General features: G+C 37.8%; 2 protein-coding genes and 1 long non-coding RNA gene across 3 annotated transcripts in view; 2 read left to right on the top strand and 1 right to left on the bottom strand.

Annotated features, from left to right (window-relative positions):
* Window positions 1-5,653, bottom strand: part of LOC149095975 (tachykinin-like peptides receptor 86C) — a 30,974-nt gene extending 25,321 nt beyond the window's left edge. Inside the window, exon 1 of the mRNA XM_089280999.1 lies at window positions 5,198-5,653. The gene's annotated coding sequence lies outside the window, so the exon portion shown is untranslated. The remainder of the gene's footprint in view (window positions 1-5,197) is intronic.
* The window catches only part of LOC149095962 (uncharacterized), a 302,109-nt gene that overhangs the window by 172,765 nt on the left and 108,524 nt on the right, over window positions 1-20,820 (top strand). The window lies entirely within an intron of this gene.
* LOC149095974 (uncharacterized) lies at window positions 15,630-20,266 on the top strand. Its single transcript, XR_016204652.1, has 3 exons — window positions 15,630-16,016; window positions 17,447-18,510; window positions 19,467-20,266. It is a non-coding gene; the product is annotated as an uncharacterized LOC149095974 (long non-coding RNA).

The following is a 20,820-nucleotide window of genomic DNA, read 5'->3' as shown; positions in this document are numbered from 1 at the left end:
GGAAAGGATTCTTGCCAGTTGATAGCTCCTGATGAGCCTATTAGTTACAGCACTATGAGAGAAGCTTTCAGGCGAGATTTGAAGACCATTGGGGCTGACCCATCCAAGGTCGGGCTGCACTCTCAGCATTCGGGTGGCGCGACTATGGTAGCTAACAATGGTGTCAGTGACAGAGTGTTTCAGCGACACAGTCGCTGGAAGTCGGTCTAAGCCAAAGACATATATGTTGATGACGATCTGGATCAAAGACTTTCTGTTTCCAAATTCCTTGGGCTCTAAGCCATGTAAGCTATTAGTATCTATTCATCACACCTTTGCCCAATTCTTTGTCACTCTATAAGGGTGGTTCTCGCCAGGCCCTCCCAAAATAAACTTATTTGGTTCAGCGATGCTGTTATTATTTGTTGTGGAGTGGAGACAAAATATGTTATTTCGGACGAGTGAGCTGGCGATAAGGCTGAAATAACTATTTTGTCGGCACGAGATACAACAAGGGCCTGGGTTCCAGGCCGGGGCATCATGGGTAGAGATGTAGGGGCATATAAGACCGGGTATAACACGTGGTTGTCAGCTAGACTTCAGAACCAACCGCGTTCTTTCGTTTCATTTAATTCTTTCTTTGTTTAGTTCTTTCTTTTCTAGGTACCACGTATCCAGTTTCGTAGGATCGGCTGTTCTAATTTCATTTTTGTAAAGCCTTCGTATGATGGGCTTCTAATCGCTTGGAGCTTGAGTCTTGGTTGCTGCCCAGATTTCCTACATATTTTTTCCCCTCAGGGGTTTTTTCTGGCAGGTTTTTTCTGGCCTCCGTTCAAACCGCATTTGCTTTGTTAACGGTTGCTCAGCTCTACCAGTTTTTTTTAAAGACTTTTGTTCGTTTTCTTCTTGTATTTTTGTACTTTAGGTTTATATTGCATTGTACGTCGGAGTTGATGATCCCCAGCCTAACTGGCAGCCTGACTGGCACAAAGCTTGAGAGCTTATATGGGGATGTAGGCCAAGATGGCCTGATTATATTGTAGTTTAACGTAATGTCCGAGTTGATGTTCCCCAGCCCAACTGGCAGCCAAACTGGCACAAAGCTTGTAATGAGAGCTTATTTGGGGAAGTAGGCCAAATGGCCTGTTTATCTTATAGTCAAATGTAACGACGGAGCTAATATCTCCCAGCCTAACTGGTGCCAAAACTGATTGTTTATTCGGAGAAGAAGGCCATATATTTTGTGTATTAATTAAAGTGTTGTGGCTCACCAGCCCTACTGGCTCTAGCAAATGACTTGTACGTGTGGAGATAGCTTTATCCTTGGTTGCTTGTCAAGGATTTGTCATCTAAACTGTAAATTGTTTGTGTTATATAGTGTTCGGGTTGGTTCTCGCCAGGCCCTCCCAAAATAAACATATTTGACTCAGCGATGCTGTGTTGTTATTTGTTGTGGAGTGGAGACAAAATTTTTAGCAACTTTGAAAAATCATAGGAAGTTAACGAAAATAGCTACAACGATAATTTTTTTCGCAGCGGTGATCAGAAAAACAAGGAAATTTATATAAGCGAAAAAAAAAAAAAGAAAGAAATTGGTGGTTAGTTGCACTTTAAGTTCCCTCATTACAACCTCATACGACTAAATGCTATACTGGTACTCGCCGCTACAATGACGACTTACCTACCTTTGAAAATACGAAAACGCGGTGACCAGTGGGAACAAGAACTGATTCCAGTCCGCATACGTACAGGTAATTCCGCTTTATCGCAATACATTACTCTTAACTTCTTTAGGCATCCAACAACAAATGAGATCTCCAACAATCTGCTATGTTGTCTGTTAACGTAATACGTGCGTCATGATTATGTTCCTTCACAAGATTTCTCTCCTATCTCCTAGCGCCACACCCCCTCACTTCTTATACAAATCTCTAATGGTTTTTTTTGGATGAAATTGTTAATTGCGAGGGCTACCCGGGGCGATTTGTTTAATTTTTTTTTTCTTTGAATTTTGCAACCTACATGATTAATTTGGTCGTAACAAAAGTTAGTTTCGTCGATCAATCTTTAATGACACACTCGGAGATGCCCTATGCAAAACATTATGCTTAAATACTACACAACTCTTGTTTTCATTGTGTTCAATACTGTATTCCAAAAATATTGTCATGTGAAGAAATGGAAATAAAGCTATGCGTTAAAAATGCATTGACTCACATCTGTCATTTTGGAAATTTTATAAAATTGCAAGGCCATGAATATTTAAAAAAGGGGAAATGGAAAAAGTTGGAAAACGAAAACTAGAGTAAATTTAGTCTTTAGATCTACCGCAGAAAACTTTGAAAATCATATGGAACCGGCCAACGAAACAAAACATAGTTGTTATGGCAGCATGAACATCAAATTCCTTGGCCAGAGCCTTTCGTTTCACACCTCCCATAATAGCAAACGCTGCTATCGCTGCAAAATAGTATCTCTCCGTCTTTTCTCTAAAGCCTGCAGACTGCGTGTTATATTTGTATTTAAAACGCTATTTTGTATTTAACACGTTGTCCCAACTGACATATTCACTCTTTCTTTTTCTTATAAGAATATATTTCACAAGAATATCGAGGGTGAAATTTGCGAAATTCTAGGAATGTCTTAATAATAAACCCGAGGCTGGGATTTTGGAAGCAATATAATTTTTTGTGTTGAAAATTTGTAAATACAATAAAATCACGTTTTGAACTAAACCGTATAATTTTTTTCCTTTCTCTCAAAAGGCGACAAAACAGCACTAGCCGTATGTTCGTTGCTAATAACATTTCTGCAAGAAGTTATTTTCGTCATATCAGGTTTTAATGCCTGCAGGCTGACTCCAAATCCGGGCACCAAATAAATAATTTCGAACAACTCTTTCCCTAATAATCTACAACTCTTTCTCTAATAATCTAGAGCTATACGTTCCCTTAAAATACACCCCGAGGTTCCAACGTCCACTTAAATACACAACATGTCGTTTGATGGTAATTCTTCTATCAGACTTGCCTTCTTCCCCGAACAATAAGGAATATTTAAACCCTTAGGACGCAAAAAAAAAAAAAAAAAAACTGGTTTAACTAAGCACTCACGGTGGTGGATTAGTTGTTTCAAAGAAAGTTTAGCTATACTCCTCAAGTTATATAAAATATGAGTTACCTGTAAATCCTTTGAACTGAAAACTAAAAAGGAATTGTTGTCACCTTCTTCACTGACTAGAAACCTTACATATTGATAGTTCTTTGTGCGTTTCTTTATCATGCACTGATTATACTATAAGTGGCTAAAATAAATAAATTTTTTGGTCAATATATGTTGTTACATGACAAAGACGAACGTTGTCAGACGACAAATTGTGAGCTACTCAAACAAGAATAACTTGTAGTCATATCGGCAGAACCGTTCTAATTTCCATTGCATTACAACCCCACAAATATTTTACTCCACGACAAAGACTATTTACCTACATTTGAAAAAAAAATGTTTCCAGTATTCCGTATAACAACAAGAGGGAAATGAGAACTGTCTCCAGCCCTCATACCTATTAAGTTACGTAAATCGGATCCGATTTATTACGATGTGTTAATGATAGCTACTTATAAGGCGTCCAATAATTATAAGATGTCACACAGCCAGTTGTCTAATAAAAAATCTGGTTTTCCTCTTAAAAGGAAATTCCCTGATTTTCTTCTCCTAACCTCACACATCTAATACAAATTTTAATTACATGTTTTATCTCTGATGGTTATTACAAATGTAGCTACAGAGCGGTTTGCTCGATTTTTTGAAATTTGGCAAAGTATCGGTCGCTGACAAACGTCTTAAATGCCTTCTCTTTGATGTAACTGCTAATATTGCTAGACGGCTGCAGTTTGTTATTCTTTGAATTTGCAACAGTTACGAATAATTCGCGGCAGACGTTCGCCTGGTTAATCAATTTTTAATGACGCATGCGCAAACGCTGGAAAGGAGAGCGATTGTTATGGATTATAGTTTTAACGAAAATTTCCGCAGTTTTTACGAAACATGGGCTAAGCTCATTCAAAGCCTTCCGATGATTTCCGCAGATGATAAAAATATTTTTGTGCATCAAGAGAATTCTGCCGAAGGTTGCTAATGGCGAAAATTTGTGTAGCCTTTCAAATCATTGCAGATTATCTTTTGTTCAGGAGATTTCGGGAGGTTCGTTACACAATGCTGTCTAAATAAGCATTGTTTTGGCAGCCAACATTTTATTAATGAACATGGGAAGTGTTAAGAAGGAATCCACCAGAATTTTGAGTAACAAAAACTTTATGCCGAGTTATTTTATTTACACTGTATTAAAAACTGTTGTGCACTGTCTTAAATATATTTTCGAAAGAGATCATTTCCATCAATACCAAATGTTGAGAACAGATTTTGAAATTTATATAAACAAATGCGCACATTTCCGCTTGATTAGCTCGGGTTTAAACTTGGTGTTTCAAAGCAAATTTACATAGCAAATTAATGTCCGTGCCCAGCTGGCTAGAGCTTTCGCAGTTGGTGTGATATCTCACTTTTTTACCGACTTAACTAAGTGTAAATGTAGATGTAGATGTAGATTTAGATGTAGATGTACACTCATCTCATCCGAGGGGTGGGGGGGGGGGGGGGGGGAGGGGAGACAGGGAAAGAAATATTCCTAGACTCTTTATGCTACAGGAAGCAGTCTAAGCTCCGGGTGTAAGGACATTTTGGCCCGACGCAGCCCTCATCTTTGCCATTATTCTTTCAGGTTGCGCCGATAATTCGCCAGTACACTCACAGAGATCGATACGAGTGGAATACGAACTTTTTATAAGATATGCCCAACACTATCGTTACCTTACGATTCTGAATCGGCTACCACATATTTTCAGCAATGCCGAATTTGTTAAGCTTTAAGAACTTTAAAACTTATTCACGCCTTTCTGTCGTGTCCTGTGGCTGGTTTATGAATGACGGGACAGGAATGGAATGCATAACGATTTAGCTATCCGCTGATTGTACATCTTAGCCGATTTTGTTTTGATTTAACAAGAGAGGGCCTTTCTTGGCTGAGATTAATTGTGCAAATGGTTACTACTGTCAATTTTGTTGTCGTAGGTAGAGCCTTTCTCAAGACAAAAGGGCAAAATGATAATATCAACTATTGGTATTAGTTTGTACAATCCAAAATGAGAATTCGCCTTACCTTTGAAAGTGCAAAACGCCGAAGAAGATGCGGTGCAAATTGTATACAGAGTCTTTAGGCCAGACGTTTAGATTAAATATGAATTGCTGAACAATAGCATGTCAATCAAGACAATGCCAGCTTTGCGCAAGAATAATAATAAAACCACATTAATGTCGATTACAATCTGAACTGCTTAGATTGTCTTCTTATGACAGCCTCAGGGAAGCGAGCGTTCTGGTTGGCTAATACGCTTGATCCATTTGCCCGTGGGTTGCACGCGCACGTCAGTTTGTTTAATTGTACTTTTTTCTCGGCAATTGTTTTCATCGACGTTGACACTTTGCAAAACATAATTCCTATCTTTCTTCTCCTAAAATATGGAAAAATCTAATCATTCTTCCGGATTTGAGGAATACGTATTATTCCTGTGAACTACCAAATTTCGAGCTTAAGTTCTTTGCGGGGCCTCCATCTGAGAGATTCGCGAATTTGAGCGAACAGGAGTTGAATCAGCTGGTTGAACAAATTAACAGATTAAAGGCACTCAGCACTCGGAAACGGACCAAAAAACAACAGACTGGTCTGAATCAACCTTTCGAGGTTAGTAATGCACTGCGGGAATTTTAGAGAGAATTTTCTAGCAACTTGACGACAATAAAATTCAGCACAAGCTTTCTTTGTAAAATTAATCTGGCATCGAAAGTCATTTAAATGCTTTCGGCCAACAAAACTTGAACATGAGAGCTTTAACAAATCTCTGTTTGTAAGGCCTTACATACGAAATTATTCTGTTCCAAAAATGTTACAAAGGTAATAGTTTTTCTGAGCTTTAATAAAGGAAGTTTTATCATATATTGGTAGCCTCTGATGAATTATTTCAGTCGGCCCGGGTTTTGGTTTTGCTCGAACGCTCGTCGTTCGATCGTCAATTGAACTCTTCAAGAAACAACCGCTCGAAGGAAAGACTGCACCGTGCACAAATATAAGCTTAAATTTCTAATATTTTCCTTTAGGCCTCAGTCTTCTTTTCACTTGAGCTTATTTAACTAAATAACGAAAGTAACAGAGATCATTGTTAAAAGTTATTCAAGTTCAGGAAAACGTAACCCACAAAGCTACTATTGAATAAGCGCATCTCAAACAGCTCAAAGCCACGGGTGTTTGCTCATTTTCTTCTCCACTCTCGCTCTTTTTTCTTTTCTTTTGCCGAAGAGGCTGTGCAGGACAGAGAGTTCAGTCACCAAAAGCTTCAACCATGTGCAGTTTGTTTTCAATTCTTCGGAAAACTGATCCAAATATAAGCTTAACTAATTTTTGAGAAACGCTTTTACCGACTGCAATTTTCGTTTGTTGTCAGCTTGATGTTTAGGTTAACTGAGCAGTTTGAAATTGTTTGTTTGCCCGAGAAACTATTAACTCGCAGCGATCCAAGAAAAAGTTTGGTGTGTCGCTTTGTTTGATTTTTGAATGAACATTTCCGTGGGGATTATCGCGCATTTGACTTCATGTAAGCCAGACGAGATTAAATCTATACACAAAAACCTCAATGTTATAAATGAAATGGTAAGCGTGTAGTGTGCAACTATCGAGTCATGGATGCACTTGGGAGGTTTGCTGAGCACTCAAGAAGCTATAGTCACTATCGCCGCGTGCGACTCTTACGCTTCGCTCGTGCTAAGCAACCTCCCGCGTGCATCCATAACTGGATAGTTGCACACTGCACGCTTACCATTTCTTAATTACTGAGCTTTTGTGAGTTATCTTAAAATGAAAGACGTTCTAAACCATCTCAAGTTTGTTTAATTTCCTTTCCAATTCGGACCTTCTGGAACAAGCGATGGTAAAAAAGGTCAGTTTGGTCATTTCGAAGCTACCTCTAATTTTTTTTTTTTTTTTTTTTTTTTTTTAGTTTTCAATTGTTTCATTGAAACCACGATAGCGTAGGCGAGAAAAAACGTACGGACTGCTCTAAGTATTGGCTTAACATATTATTTTCAACGAAAACATGACATTTATCATAGTAATTTCAAACTGGCAGAAAAAGGGAGAGTGACAGCAGGTGTTGTCATTCTAAATGCTCAAGACAAGTAAGAGGCTCACTCATGCGGCTGATAATGAAGTTCTTGATTCTAAGGATTGGATTGGGGGTGGACAACTTTCAAAAAAAAATATTCCTGCACAGCAAAAACTATTAAGGGGAGCCACGGGAAAGAAATCCAGCGAGTGCTTTTTACTCTCCAGGTCCTTTGTTAGACGTTGAAGTCTGTGCACAAGCTAGCTATTGCCACCAAAAACACTCACGCAAAACCAAAAGGTAAAAAACAAATTGCATGCCCCAGAAATTAAAATTGCTTAACCTCGATCCCCCAGCTCACCTTCCCCTTGAAAAAGTTACTCGTCTGTCCCTTAGCCTTGGCAATTTACTTGTCAGCGGAGAAGGAAACTGTTAAGAGTTAATCGAGCGAATCTGCATCAAATGGAATAGAGACTCGTCGGACGTTTGCTTAAGGGGTTTATCCTTCGATATTCAATGACGATGAAGATCAGCTTACTAGGATAAGATTAGTGAATTTATGCAAATTCTACTCATATAGAAACCTTCAAATCTTCGTTCACAGGTTCACAGTCTTTTTTAAATGATGACGAAAAATCACCTAACCAATACGTATTGGCAAATATGCGGTCATTGGGGGAAAAAAAATGCTTTATTTCTGAACTTTGTCACACGGTTATAGCAATACTTATCCTCGATAACCGGCTGGAAATTCGAAATAATGTTAGTCTTTACCAAAAACATTTAATGCGATATCGTGATAAAAGAATCGGTAAAGGCCGGGACAGGCTGCTGAAAAACTGACATTTCCCTATTGATAAATAGGTCTACAACGGTGCGCTTTCATCATCGCAAACTATAACCTAAACCAGTTTTCTTTTTAAAGCGGAATATTTCATTAAATGTTTACGTATAAAGCAACGTTTAAACATTTGGCCGATGGGCTGATCCAGAAGTTTAAAGTGATTTAGTTGTTGATTTATTTTCTGCCACTGCGGGCTTTGCTTCAATTAATTCATCTTATTAATAATTAAAAAATTTTCTTCGCTTCAAACCTGGTTTCATTAAGAGGCACAATGCAAGTAAGGGCATTTTGTAAGTCCCAAGAAACAAAATGTTGACGTAAGTAAACTGTGTTTATGGACAGTTCTGTTTTCACACAGCAGTGGGAAGGAAAAGATAAAAAAAAAATCTTTTTATCGTTGTGCAGGCCGGCGTAGCTAGTGCTCCTGTACAGGTGAAACGTTTGCCGAATTCTGGCCAAGAGCAGAGGAGTCACTGACAAAGTCGCTTGCTTTTGCTTTCCTGAAGCACGACCTCACGTAAGGTAAGGGCGCTTGTTCTAGTGCGCGTCTCTGAATCTGTGCGAAGGTTTTGAAAATAAAGCCTAGACGCATTATTTGCTTTATACATTTACTTGACGGTCAGCTGACGGTTTCTTCTTGCCATACTCTTTTTATATAAAACCATCGTGTTTTTTTTTTTCTTTTTTTTCTGGCCGAGGCTAAGTATTTTCGTATTTATCGGCCGATTTTAGGCTGAAATATTCTTGTGAATATTCTTAGATCATAGCGTATGACGCTGCTGCGTTTGAATATATTTGGTGTCACGATGGTGTTAAAGTAATTTTGGAGCCAGCCTGCAAGTACTTAAGCCTGATATAACGCATATAACTTCTTACCGAAATGTTATTAGCATCGAACATACGGCTAGTGCTGTTTTTGTTGCTTTTTGGCTAGTTTTGGCGCTTAGAGAATTTTATACGGTTTAGTTGAAAGCATATAATTGTACTGTATTTACAAATTTTGAACACACAAATTTATATTCTTTCCAAAATCCCAGCCTCGGGTTTATTCCTATGATATTCTTAAAATTTCGCAAATTTTAGCCTCGATATTCTTATAAAAATATGTTCTTATACAAGAAAGAAAGAGTGTAATGCTATTTAAAAATTAGACCCGTGGCCCTTGAGGGCGAAGGGCCTAATTGTTTTAGTATCACCCAACTAGTCGGACAGAAAAGCAATAATAAAGTTAGCAAATGCAAGTTGAAGAAATATTTATTTGGGAATAAAACGAAAGAAAGCGTCACGCTCGATTGCGCCAATCTCGCTACTCGAGGACTATTACTAATAGTCCTCTAGTAGCGTAGCCAATTAAAATGCAGGTTTTGCATTAGTCCATTAGTTGGGTGATAATAATAGTGAACACTCGCGTGTGATGACATAAAATTGTAAAAAAAAAAAATGTATTCAAAATTTTCGGCCCGCCACTTCCTTAGAATTGTACTAGTCTACTGATTTGCCTTTTCATGAGTCCATTTTGGTAGAGTAAAATAAAGGCATGCAGTGATAAATTCATAATCTAACGCACAGATTTTTAAAAGGTAGAAGTAATGTGTTGTTTCTTTTTTAGTTCCTGATGTATACTCAATTGAATGCAACTAAATTAAAGTAAAACGCTTATTGGTAAAAGGTAATGTTTAATTTATCAATTAAAAGTGAACTGTTTTCCTTCCTAATGCGGCAAAATAATTCCAAAGCAAAAGTGGCAATGTATATTAACAGTTTATAACAAAAAAAAAAAAAAAAACGATTTAGGACTTTACCTTTGCAGGTATGGAGCCAGAGTGTTTTCAATGTTCACCGCCCAAATATTCACCTCGTAGAGCAAATCCCAATGTTGGGTGTAGTCTGATTTGTAGTTCTCGTTGTTTGGTGTATTTATGGTTGCCGGGCAAGCCGGCAGTGATTGATCACGGCAATGCCCGTCTCACATAATTTTTGTAAAGATCCGCACAGTGCGGAAACGTGTAATCGCAAACGAATCTAGCTGTTGGGGTGTAATGGCTCCGAACTGCGATTTAAGAACTTAATGTACTTAATTCCAAATGGTGTTTTAAACAGCGACATTGTATACACTATATAGTAAGTGACTTTCTTGCCAGCCTTGAAGTACAAACGTATTTTTGACCAACAGAGGCGTAATAAATATATTTATCTTTTTCTCAGCTCGTGAGCGGGCGGAATTACACAAATCCTGCAATCTGATTGGTTCCGGGAGCGGGCGGAATTTTCTCATCCGGACCGCTACAGCGGGCAGAATCGGTCGAGTTGATCTAGTTTCGTGAACGAATTAGCGGTAATCGTCAATTTTTCGCCCTTTTTACACTTCCATCGATGATTAATCAACGCAAGTTTATCTCTACTCACCTTTAAATGGCAAGGAAAGTCACTGTAAGTAAATTCAATTGAGTTTTTTGAAGTTGTGAGAGTTTGTTTGGCTGTTTGTAGCTCGGCGCTGTAATGGCGCGTGATCCTGCGTGTCTGTCTCTATACAATTTTAATTAAAAAATGACTCAATTTCAGTCGAGTTTACCTCTCTGATCGTTGCTGTATTTGAGAGAATTTCTGTGGAATACACTTAACGAATTTCCTCGCTATCTGCTACTCAATTTACGGTAGAAAACTCTGATTTCGAGTGATTCGCAACGACTGACAGAAATTGTTTTTGTAGTACAACTTCAATCTTTGCGGGAAATTTCACACCGGAAAAACACTTTCGGAGAACTTAATTGGTGAACTAAATGCCACTAACAAAGTAGTTCCAAATAAATCTGTTCTTTAATACATCTTACCTTGTCTAGTATCTGAGTTACTCGCTCGTTCGCTAATTAGATTTTTTTAGGATTGGTTTGTGCACGGCGCGTAAGCCAATTCAATGACAAAGTTGCGTAAACAAACCCATTTGTGAGCCAATTTACCGCAAGAAAAAAAGATAAACATGTTATTGTCCGGCTTAGGGTCGGTCCGTATAGAGAAAAACTGTGACCTCGGGCTTGAAAATGCTGCCCGAGGCCGCAGGCCGAGGGCAGCATTTTGAAGACCTCGGTCACAGTTTTTCCCTATACAGACCTCCCAGCCGGCCAATAACACATACGTATTTTTGGCACAACTGAACAAAAATGGATAAGATATATAAAGACGGGAGCTATGTTATATTTACTGCAGGGACACGATGGACGAAAGTGAAAAACAGAAATGTCGTATTAAAGGAGATTCTACAATTTTTAAGAACATTCGACAAAATTATTCGCTTAAGGCTTTTCGGCACAGAAAAAAACAGGATGTTATAAGAGTTGCTCAAGCACGAAGTCAGACTTTTTAATGTTAATATGCCTACCTAAACTGAATCTGAAAAGCGGAGGCTGTGATATTAACAATCCTAAAGACTGGGCGTTCACTGAATGGATCAGAAATAAAAGTAAAGCTGTGTTCCTTCCCCTCCCCTCCCCTCCCCCTTCCCTGTGATTCAGCCTTTCGTCAAGCTGTTCGCAGCACTTAATTGACCTGCAATTCGGCTGCCGTATGTATGATGTGGAAGTAGTGATTGGCAATAGTAAGAATAAGAATTGATTGAAATTAAAATACCCAGGTTGGTGCAAATGCAATACAGACACTAATTCGGTAATTTAATACATGATTGATAACACATGGGAAAAAGACAAAATATTTTCGACGAACGTAAACTAAATATATTTAAGGTACCTGCACATCGAGTAAGGAAGAAAGAGTCAGTTTTATTGGTTTGTTTTTGTTTTGTTTTTTTTCTTTCTTCCTTTATTATTTAGTATTAAGCTAAATCCACCGCAGGGAAGCAAGGAAAATAATCATTAGAATTGATCAAAAACCTTAACAGATCATTTTAATTTGATCGCAGACTCTTAAAATGGCACTCTGGTTAAGATAAAGTGGTTGCCACACGCTGCTGTTTTCACCATGAAAAAGTGCAATAGAGCGTTAAGATAAATATTATTTTGTGTTGTCGGCTTCTTTCCTTTAATTTAATATTCATATCTGTCCCTTTGTATAGCGTGCAACTGTGAAATGCGAGTGCTCAAGACCTTTGATAGCTTGCAGTGTTGTTCAAGGCGAGGGAGTACACTGACGTTGTTACAATAATTTATAACGCTGTTACAAATTTAGAAATAAATGACGTTAACTTTTCACCTCTAGCAACAATAACATTTAGGGGCATTGTTAGCCTCATGTTTTAAAGCTTTTAAATTATTTGGTTCACCATGCACACTACCCATTTGTCTCTCTAGATATTTCCATTTTTGTTGTGTTACGATTTTCTGTGGATTCACTCCAGTACAGCTTCTCGGGTATATTTTTGTGCCAAGAGAACTGCCTTAGAAACTGCTTAAAAATGCACTTAATCCTGCAAATTTTTAGATTATTAGTTTGTATTCTTAACCTTAATTTGCTGTTATTTTTTTTACTTGGGGTTTTAACGGTGTGGTACAGGAGTATAATAAAACAAAACTATTAAGCCACCGATACAAAGATCACGGTGAATCGTGGTCCACTATATGAGAAAATGGTTCTTTCGATGTTATTCTCCTTGAAGACTATATTTATTCCTGAGTTGTGAAAGAAAAGTGAAACACGTATCTTATTTCTCCTTTTCAGCGAAGACAAACGGATACGGAAGTGGCGCTAACAAAAGTCGTGATGTTAGCAACTCACAGCCATTCCTAGAATCACTTCGGCGGAGGCGTGATGTTTGTTTATGCTAATTTTGTCTACCACAAATTATATTTTGTCTTCAAGGAAATGCTGTTTTTCGTCGAAGACACAGCAAGATTATTGAATATCATCGGTTAGATATTTTCCTGCTGTTGAAACCCTTCAAGTTTTGCTTAGAAACATCGATGTTAAAACTAATCCTTCATACTACATGAGTCTCTATGTCAGTTCGAGTCTTCATGTCAGTATTTACTGACATATCAGCAAAGTCGCCAATCAGTCATAATGATCAGCGCAAGCGTTTCAGTAAATCAGCGAAAATATACTTAGGAAATAAATGGTTTGACATAGTTCTTATCTGTTCTCCAATAATCTCTTCCTTAATGGAATATTTTAAATAATTTAATTTAGGGAAAACCTTAACAAACGAGGAAGTTAAACGGGCTTACATTAAATTCGATTCACACAATCATATAATTACAAGAACTGTACGAAACAAGTGCCATTTCTTTTCTGGCTCACGCGGTGGTGGATTTTATTTCATCCGTAGCCATTTTGATGCCAGTTTTTTCTCAGTCGAGCAAACTGATATCAGGACACTCGATGTTTATCAAAAGCACGAAAAATGTCAAAAAAAAAAAAAAAAAGCATGGTGAGAGAACAGCTTCGGTTCGCTTTCGCGCCATTCTTTCTAATATGGAGCAATTAAAATGCCTAAATCAACGAAAAGCGCCAGAAAGCTTATTTACCGGTAATTGAACGTAAGCGGAGAATCAGGAGAGACTTAAGGGCACAATAAGCCGGAGAAGTTTTATAACGCAGCTTTATTTCCAAGGTTAGGCCTACCGTCTACACTAATCCGTCACGAAAACGAAGCTTTTCGCTTAATGCTCTTCAAAAAGGAGGAATTTGAAAACGCCAGATCTTCATTTTCGGACCTTTCTTAAAACGATGGCGACCTCACGATAATCTCGTGATTTCCCCGACTGAATTTTCGCCAAACTCAAAACCAAAATGGCCGGTAACTGTTGCGTTTTTAAATTCCTCAGGCGTAGTGTGGCCGGAAAATATTTGATGCGCGATTTTCAGAGTAAATTTTCCGCGCTTTCAACTTCCTCCGGCGTAGTGTGGACGGAGCCTTAAGATTCACAGAAAGAAGCGAGCAACAGCGTAATACTATGGACCTGGATTAACAGTACAGCTCGACAGACGGTCGCCTTCATAATAAAACGTTAATAAAAAGATGTTATTAAAATACGAACAGTTGGCGGTAATGGATATCAGATCGTCTAGCGTCGCTATCTTTTATAAAAAGCCTGATTTCATGTAAATGTAAACAAGTTAATTAAAGTAACCGCGGTTTCATTGTGCCGAAAAGAAAGTGAAATATTAAGGCGGATTTTTTTAGTATTGTTAAATCTTCTTCACTAAGTAGAAAAAATGTATGATTTAACAAATTAAAGACATGTTTCTTTTCACCTTCAGTCATCGTGTCTCTGCAGTCAATATTATGAAGTGCCGTCTTTACACCTTAGTCATTTGTGTTTGTGCACCCAAGTTTCACCGACACATTTTTAAGTTCTAAAGTTTGCTAAGTCCGCATATCTGTATTTATTCCTCGCTGTTTTTCACGAATAAGCGTCAGTTTCATGGCTGTCAAGAAGGTGGCTTACTATACAAACAATTTCGATCTTTATAGAATTCTAGTAAAAAAGAAGTTAGTTCTTGAATCGCAGTTCAAAACCGTTTCGCCGCCATTACTCGTCCGGTTCCTTTGCAAGTAGTGCAGGCATTTTGTGGATCCTACTCAGCGCCAATAGAAGGATGCCAGACGAGCATTTTCGTAAATCAATTCCATTTATGGAATCTCGGCAATCTTAAAATACACTAATATATATGCAAAGTAATGTGCATCAGATTACACGCAAAATTGATCCCCAGACATCAAGATATTTAGTTTGCGCAGTGAACGCTGAAAACACTGGGTTGCCGAACCTTTAAATGTAAAGTTCTCAATCTTAATTTTGTTTTATTTTTTTTTAATTATTATGCAATTTTTTTACCTCAATAAGAGAGCATTTGTTTTAAACTTTAATAATTCATTACTACTTTTTTGTTGATTAACGTTTTAATTTAGCCACACCCAGGTAAGTGTATATCAAAAAAAGTGATATATTTTTTTAATTTCACAGGCTTTCTTTTGGGGATCAAAATTATATTGTCCGACTATATTCTCGACTAAGATGGCCAACGCTCACTGAATTTATCCCATGCTAGCTGAAGTTGGCTGTATTCATATTTCTAATGATTGTTCTCAACATTATGCAACCTCTGACAACGGGTTTTTCCGCTCTGAACTCTAAATGGGAGAAACGGGCGTTTGAGTTTGAGAGGTCTAATACGGCGCGAAAAATTGGATTTACTCTAAATTTGATCCTGATCAAAGTCGAGGTCAAATATGATCATAGTTTTGATCCAAACTTTGACGTGCGTCAAATGTATGTCAAAACTGTCATGGCTTTGCCGACACATTTGATCCATGACAAAGAAGAGGGCAAATGTGATGTTAACTTTGACTCCACCTTTGACCCACGTCAAAGGAGGAATCAAATATCTTATGGATTTGCTATGCATTTGATCCCTGTTAAAGGTGAGGTCAAACATGTCAATAACTTTGACTTAAGTTTTGACGCGCGTTAAAGGCGTTCAAAGACACCACGGCTTTGCATACCTTTGATCTCTTATGTTAAAGGCGTTCAAAGACACCACGGCTTTGCATACCTTTGATCTCTTATGTTAAAGGCGTTCAAAGACACCACGGCTTTGCATACCTTTGATCTCTTATGTCAAAGACGTTCAAAGGCGCCATGGCTTTGTACAACTTTGATCCTACGTCATGTCATGTCAAAGGCGAGGTCAAATATGGCCATATCCTGCGACACCTCTTTTAACGCCCTAATAGCCTGCGTTTTCGTATTTTTTTTCTTTTTTAATGATTAAATGAAAGCTTGCTTTCTTGCCAATGTGTATTTTTTTAATAAAAAAAAGTTTTGACTTGACCTGGAGGTGGCGCAAGAAAACAACTCGAAAACAGCGGGAAAAACGCGGCTGCCGGCGGCTTCCCGCATTTTTCTGGCCAATCAGAGAGACTAAAGGTCAACGAAGTCGGCTGTGAGGAAAGCAGACATTTTTCTTCATTTGGCTTCATTATGGCGGATCTGGTGAAATTTTCATTGTGTTTTGGACCAGGAAAGGTAAGTCTTTGAATTTCGTTCATTTGTTTTCAATGTTCAGAGAATAAAGGAGTTGAAAAAGTAAATTAAACGCAGCAATGGCTACACAAAGGAATAAAGAGCTATGAATTGCGTATATTCATAGTAGGACAGATCCTCGGCGAAAACATTTTGGTCAAAGATTAATTGCACTTGACTGAATCTCAGTTCATCGGCAAAGCTCTTCGTTAAGAAAAGACAAGACTTTATTTTCAATTGACATATACTTATTTACAAAAGTTGACAAAGGTAATATTTTTTCCTTACTCAGTCAAGTCTTGTGCATTAAATTGAAGTGTCCGTCATAGCATAGATTTTAGCATGATCAGTGCTTGAAATAAACGTAACTTAATAATTAAGCTTAAACTTAACCCTATCTTCGTATAAATTGTTGTGCACAATGCCTCTGGTAATTTCTGAGCTTGAGCAATTCCCTTGAAAGAAAGCTCATGTAAATGTAAAGGAAATTTGCATTGAAGGAAAAACTCAGTCAGCCATGCATGACAAACCATCTCGACCTGACTTAATTATTATATTAATTATACCATTGAAAGAGTTGTTGACTCTGAAAATTTAATCTATGGATAAGTTTTTGCTTTTGTTTCTAGTTACCATTCTATTGAAAAAAGCTCTGTTTGTTGCCACAGTTGAAATTATGATGATGTTTGTTCATTGATGTTGATAAATGACTTCACTGGTGTGAATTTAACAAATCGAATGTGGTCTGCACTCTTATTGACATTGATACGCATCATCACAGTGGCCAAAATGTTGTGGACTCGTGAAACACAGTCGAGTGAGTTTACAACAAATTTTGAACACTGTGATGACAATCAGTTTGCGAGATCAGTAGCAACTGTAGTAAAAATATGTTTTGATATTTGTTGTATCAGGCTTATGGATCAGTCATTTGGAACTCCACTATCTCCTGGCCACCCCCCCGCCCCGAACTTGCCAAGCATTAGACATTTTGAACTGTCTCCTGGGCTAAGAATGGTGTCATACCAGGTGATCAAATGCACCTACCCTGTGACATTTGCAAAACTGAGTAATAGAAATGTAGATTGAGTGTCGATGGAGTGTCCATTGAGTATCGATCAGGTGTTGATCAAGTGTCAATTGAGAGTATCGATCAAGGGTATCGATCGACACTCGACCATGGATGTCTTTAGTACACATAATCCAGCTTATCTTTAGTGGGTGAAATTGTTACAATGTTTGATAAAAATCAAACTTGCTATTAGTTGCAAATTAAAAAGCTGACCTCATAATAATATTATTATGTGACCTGTCTGGACAGTACCAATAGGTTTAGAGTTTCATGTCTTGGTCTTTTGAGCAGTAGACAATTAAATGACAATTAAAAACTGACTAGTGGAAATTTGCCTATGAATGTTGTTTTTATCCTTCAGCTAGCCATTCTAGGAGAACCGAAGATATTAACAGAATAAATTGGGAGAGGATACAATATGCAACTCTGTAGTTCATAGTCAACAAAACATTTGGGTAAGTAAAAGGCTGGAATATTCATTTGTTATTTCTATATTTTGTAGCATAGACCATCTTATAACTTCTTCAGCCACAACTTTTTATATCTTTTTCCAGCAAAGGAAGTATATAAATAGATTTAAAAACCTGACTATAATTTATTAATATTATTTTAATTGATCATTTTCATTATAGTCTCATCACTCTGTGAAAAAAAAAAGTTGTTTCTTTTTGGTTCATTTAAGGACATTGAGTGAGGAAATGTTGTCTTTCTTATGGGACAAGTACATCAACTGGCTCACCTGGACGAAAATTAAGAAATTAAAATGTTGTTGAAAACATGCAAGGGACGGGAATCTTTTTGCTAACTGAATCAAAGTTTGCAACCCAGTCTCAGGAAATGTTGGTTTTTGATTGGTAAAAGCTGAGTTTTGCATCTAAATTTTGTGTGGTTGTCTGCAATATCAACTGTTTTGGTTTGGCCATCAGGTTTCCAGACCAAATTTTTTCAAGCAAAATTAATAATATGATTAATTCATAACTATTGATGGGATCAGTAGAGAATTTAAGGTGTAGAGGATTTGATAATAACTTAGTAAAAGTAATTGACAAAGACCTTCATTTGTTTTACTCAATTTAAAATTTTGTTGGCAAATTTGTCTGGATAATGGCCATTTCCCTCTATGAGATGCGGCTGCTGGGAGTCATAGTGGTTGTATTCATCATCTTGCACTGGATTTTTGTTTCAATGAATGCACCAGCTACGCGATTCCATGCAGGCATGTCTCATGTTAAATTATTTAATTTCAGGAATTTTTTTCAGTGGAAAAGTGGAAAAAATTAAGTGTACAAGTAGTTGCTAACTGTTGATATGTTTATATGCTCCTTTTCACATATGATCTACAAGGAAAATAAGGTAAAAGATAACACTACTGATCATGAAAAGATCTGTGGAAATTACACGGGATCAACAGCAATATTCCCAAAGGTGTGTGTATTCCTCATTTCTTGTCACAGTTTATGTCAGATTTGTTGGTTTTTTAGATTGCTATTTTGCAACCATAAAAGATCTTTGTTGTGAGATGTCTGTAAGAGAGAGGCAGACAGATGGACTGGTAAACTGGCTTTAAGCTTTTTGTTTATTTGTGCCAAGCTGTGCACTTTTAAAATGACCCCAAGTCTTTGTTCTCTTATGAAATTCTAGCTGGGGATAAGCCCTTGTTCAGCCGGTGAAATTAGCTTGTTAAACTGGCTCTTAATGACATATCTGTGTGACCAAATCTCTAAATAGAATGGAGAGAAATACAAAAAAAAGGCTACCAGTTGAGTCCCCTCTTCTATCCTTGACTCATGCATTTCTCTGAAAAGTGTTATGCACTCTGATGAAAATATTTGTCCACAGACAGTACCAGTTCCCAGATTAGCAAACAGTTTTCTTAGAGCAAAGCTCGAGGAAAACCGTGAGCTTTGAGGAGCACATAATGCCAAAGACATATATCCTTACATACTTTTAAAGTCAAAATATGGAGCTATTGTGTTAATTATCCTCAGTCAAGTATATTATGCAACACACTGGATCTTTTGAAAATGAGGAATATTACTCATATTTTGCTCGGTTTTACCTGGGGCATATTCGGTCACGTGATGCATTTAGACCAACCGCGTGAGCGAAAATATGTTTATGGACTACAGACAAGACTATTTTCACCGTTCTTTTGTTAGTGGACAGAGTTTAAGATTAAAATTCCAAATCTGCGGTAACATTAAATACATATTTGCTATTGACAGAAGCAGAAACTATTCGGAGGAGGAGTAATGATCTGATTGGTCACGTTTTATTAATGTGAAATTAGCAAAAACCATGGGTTAACTTTAAGGAATAGAATGCCAAGATTCACCCTTAATATTCATTTCCAACGTTTTTGTCTGTTTGCTCCTGTTTAGACAAATGCGGACAAGCAATGGTTGACAGGATGGACTTAGCCAGTGAAGATGCATTGATTAATTTCGTCAACGCCTTAGACTTTGTCAAAATGTGTCTTCCCTAGAAAGCATGGGGATTCAGTTGGCATTGACCCCAACAAGGCAGTTTAACCACTTTGATGAGAAAGAAGTGGAAAACACTGTATTCCATTCCACTTATAATGCAAGAATTAGCAAGTGCAAGCAGCAGAAAAGGAGAATTGCCAAGACATTAGGAGTTCCATGCAACGGACTGTACGTGCCATCTGGAAAGGAGGCTTTTACACTAGTTGACTTTTGTGCAAAGTTTGCCATATCTTTCCCGAAATTTTGCGGAAATTTTGCGAAATCTTTCCTCTCTATTGTCTAGTCTGGTCTAGTAAATTTAAGGAACTGAGAATTTAGCCATAGTACTTCAATGTTAGATAAATGCGCTTTATACCATGGAAAATTTGTTGACTGTTGTTTTCACGATAGATAGAACAATGTTTTCCTCATGATCAGTCGCATTACGTGTAGTTTGAAACCAAGCCTGTAACGTGGCTTTTTGAAATCTGAAGCCCAAAATTGAACATTTATGTAAGGTATTTACTCTTGATAAAAACGGGGGAAAAAAAAAATTAAAACTGAGATGAATTAAGTTGAGTATATTTATTTTCCTAAAATCAGGTGCAATGATCTTTCCGGGCCGCTTTTCCGTTAACATTTGTCAAGAGTTTTGGTACAAAATAACCTTATTAAAGCTGACATAAACTTCAAAACTTGTCAGACATAAAACAAAAGTACGGATATGATTGCATCCTTCGTATGCGGTGCTACAAACCTAGTGTAGCAAGCAGAAAAATGCGTATAAGATGTGGATCGCGCGAAACGTGATCAATGGTCACGAATCGCGAAAGTGGAGCGCGAGCGAGAAGTTCGGGCGGAACGCGCGGAGCACCTTTGACAAACCTCTGGCCTGCGTCACAGCCATCTTCGACCACGTCTTTAGCAAACCTTTGACTTGAATCGCAGACAAAGTTGATTACACTTTTGACCCGCCTTTGACAGTGCGCAAAGACGTATCAAAGGATCACCTTTAACCCTAAAAACACAGGCGTTCACAGGTGAGTAAAACGGCCTTTCACGCCTTTGATTTGGTGGTAAAGGTTTATTCACAGAGGATCTTTGATTCGCGTCACAGATCGTCAAAAGCGTGCAAAGGCGACCTTTACAAAACCTTTAACAACACATTTGACGCGCGGTAAAGGCGATTTTTCGTGCCGTGTAACTGACTGGAGGACTGCGCTTGGGGAACGATTAGCTCGGAGCAACTCGCTTGCTGCGGGAGAGGAAC

This window comes from Orbicella faveolata, unplaced genomic scaffold, assembly GCF_042242905.1.
Source record: "Orbicella faveolata isolate gen_17 unplaced genomic scaffold, um_ofav_v1 contig_48, whole genome shotgun sequence".
Lineage (NCBI taxonomy): Eukaryota > Metazoa > Cnidaria > Anthozoa > Scleractinia > Merulinidae > Orbicella > Orbicella faveolata.
This window is presented reverse-complemented; position numbering and strand designations above follow the sequence as displayed.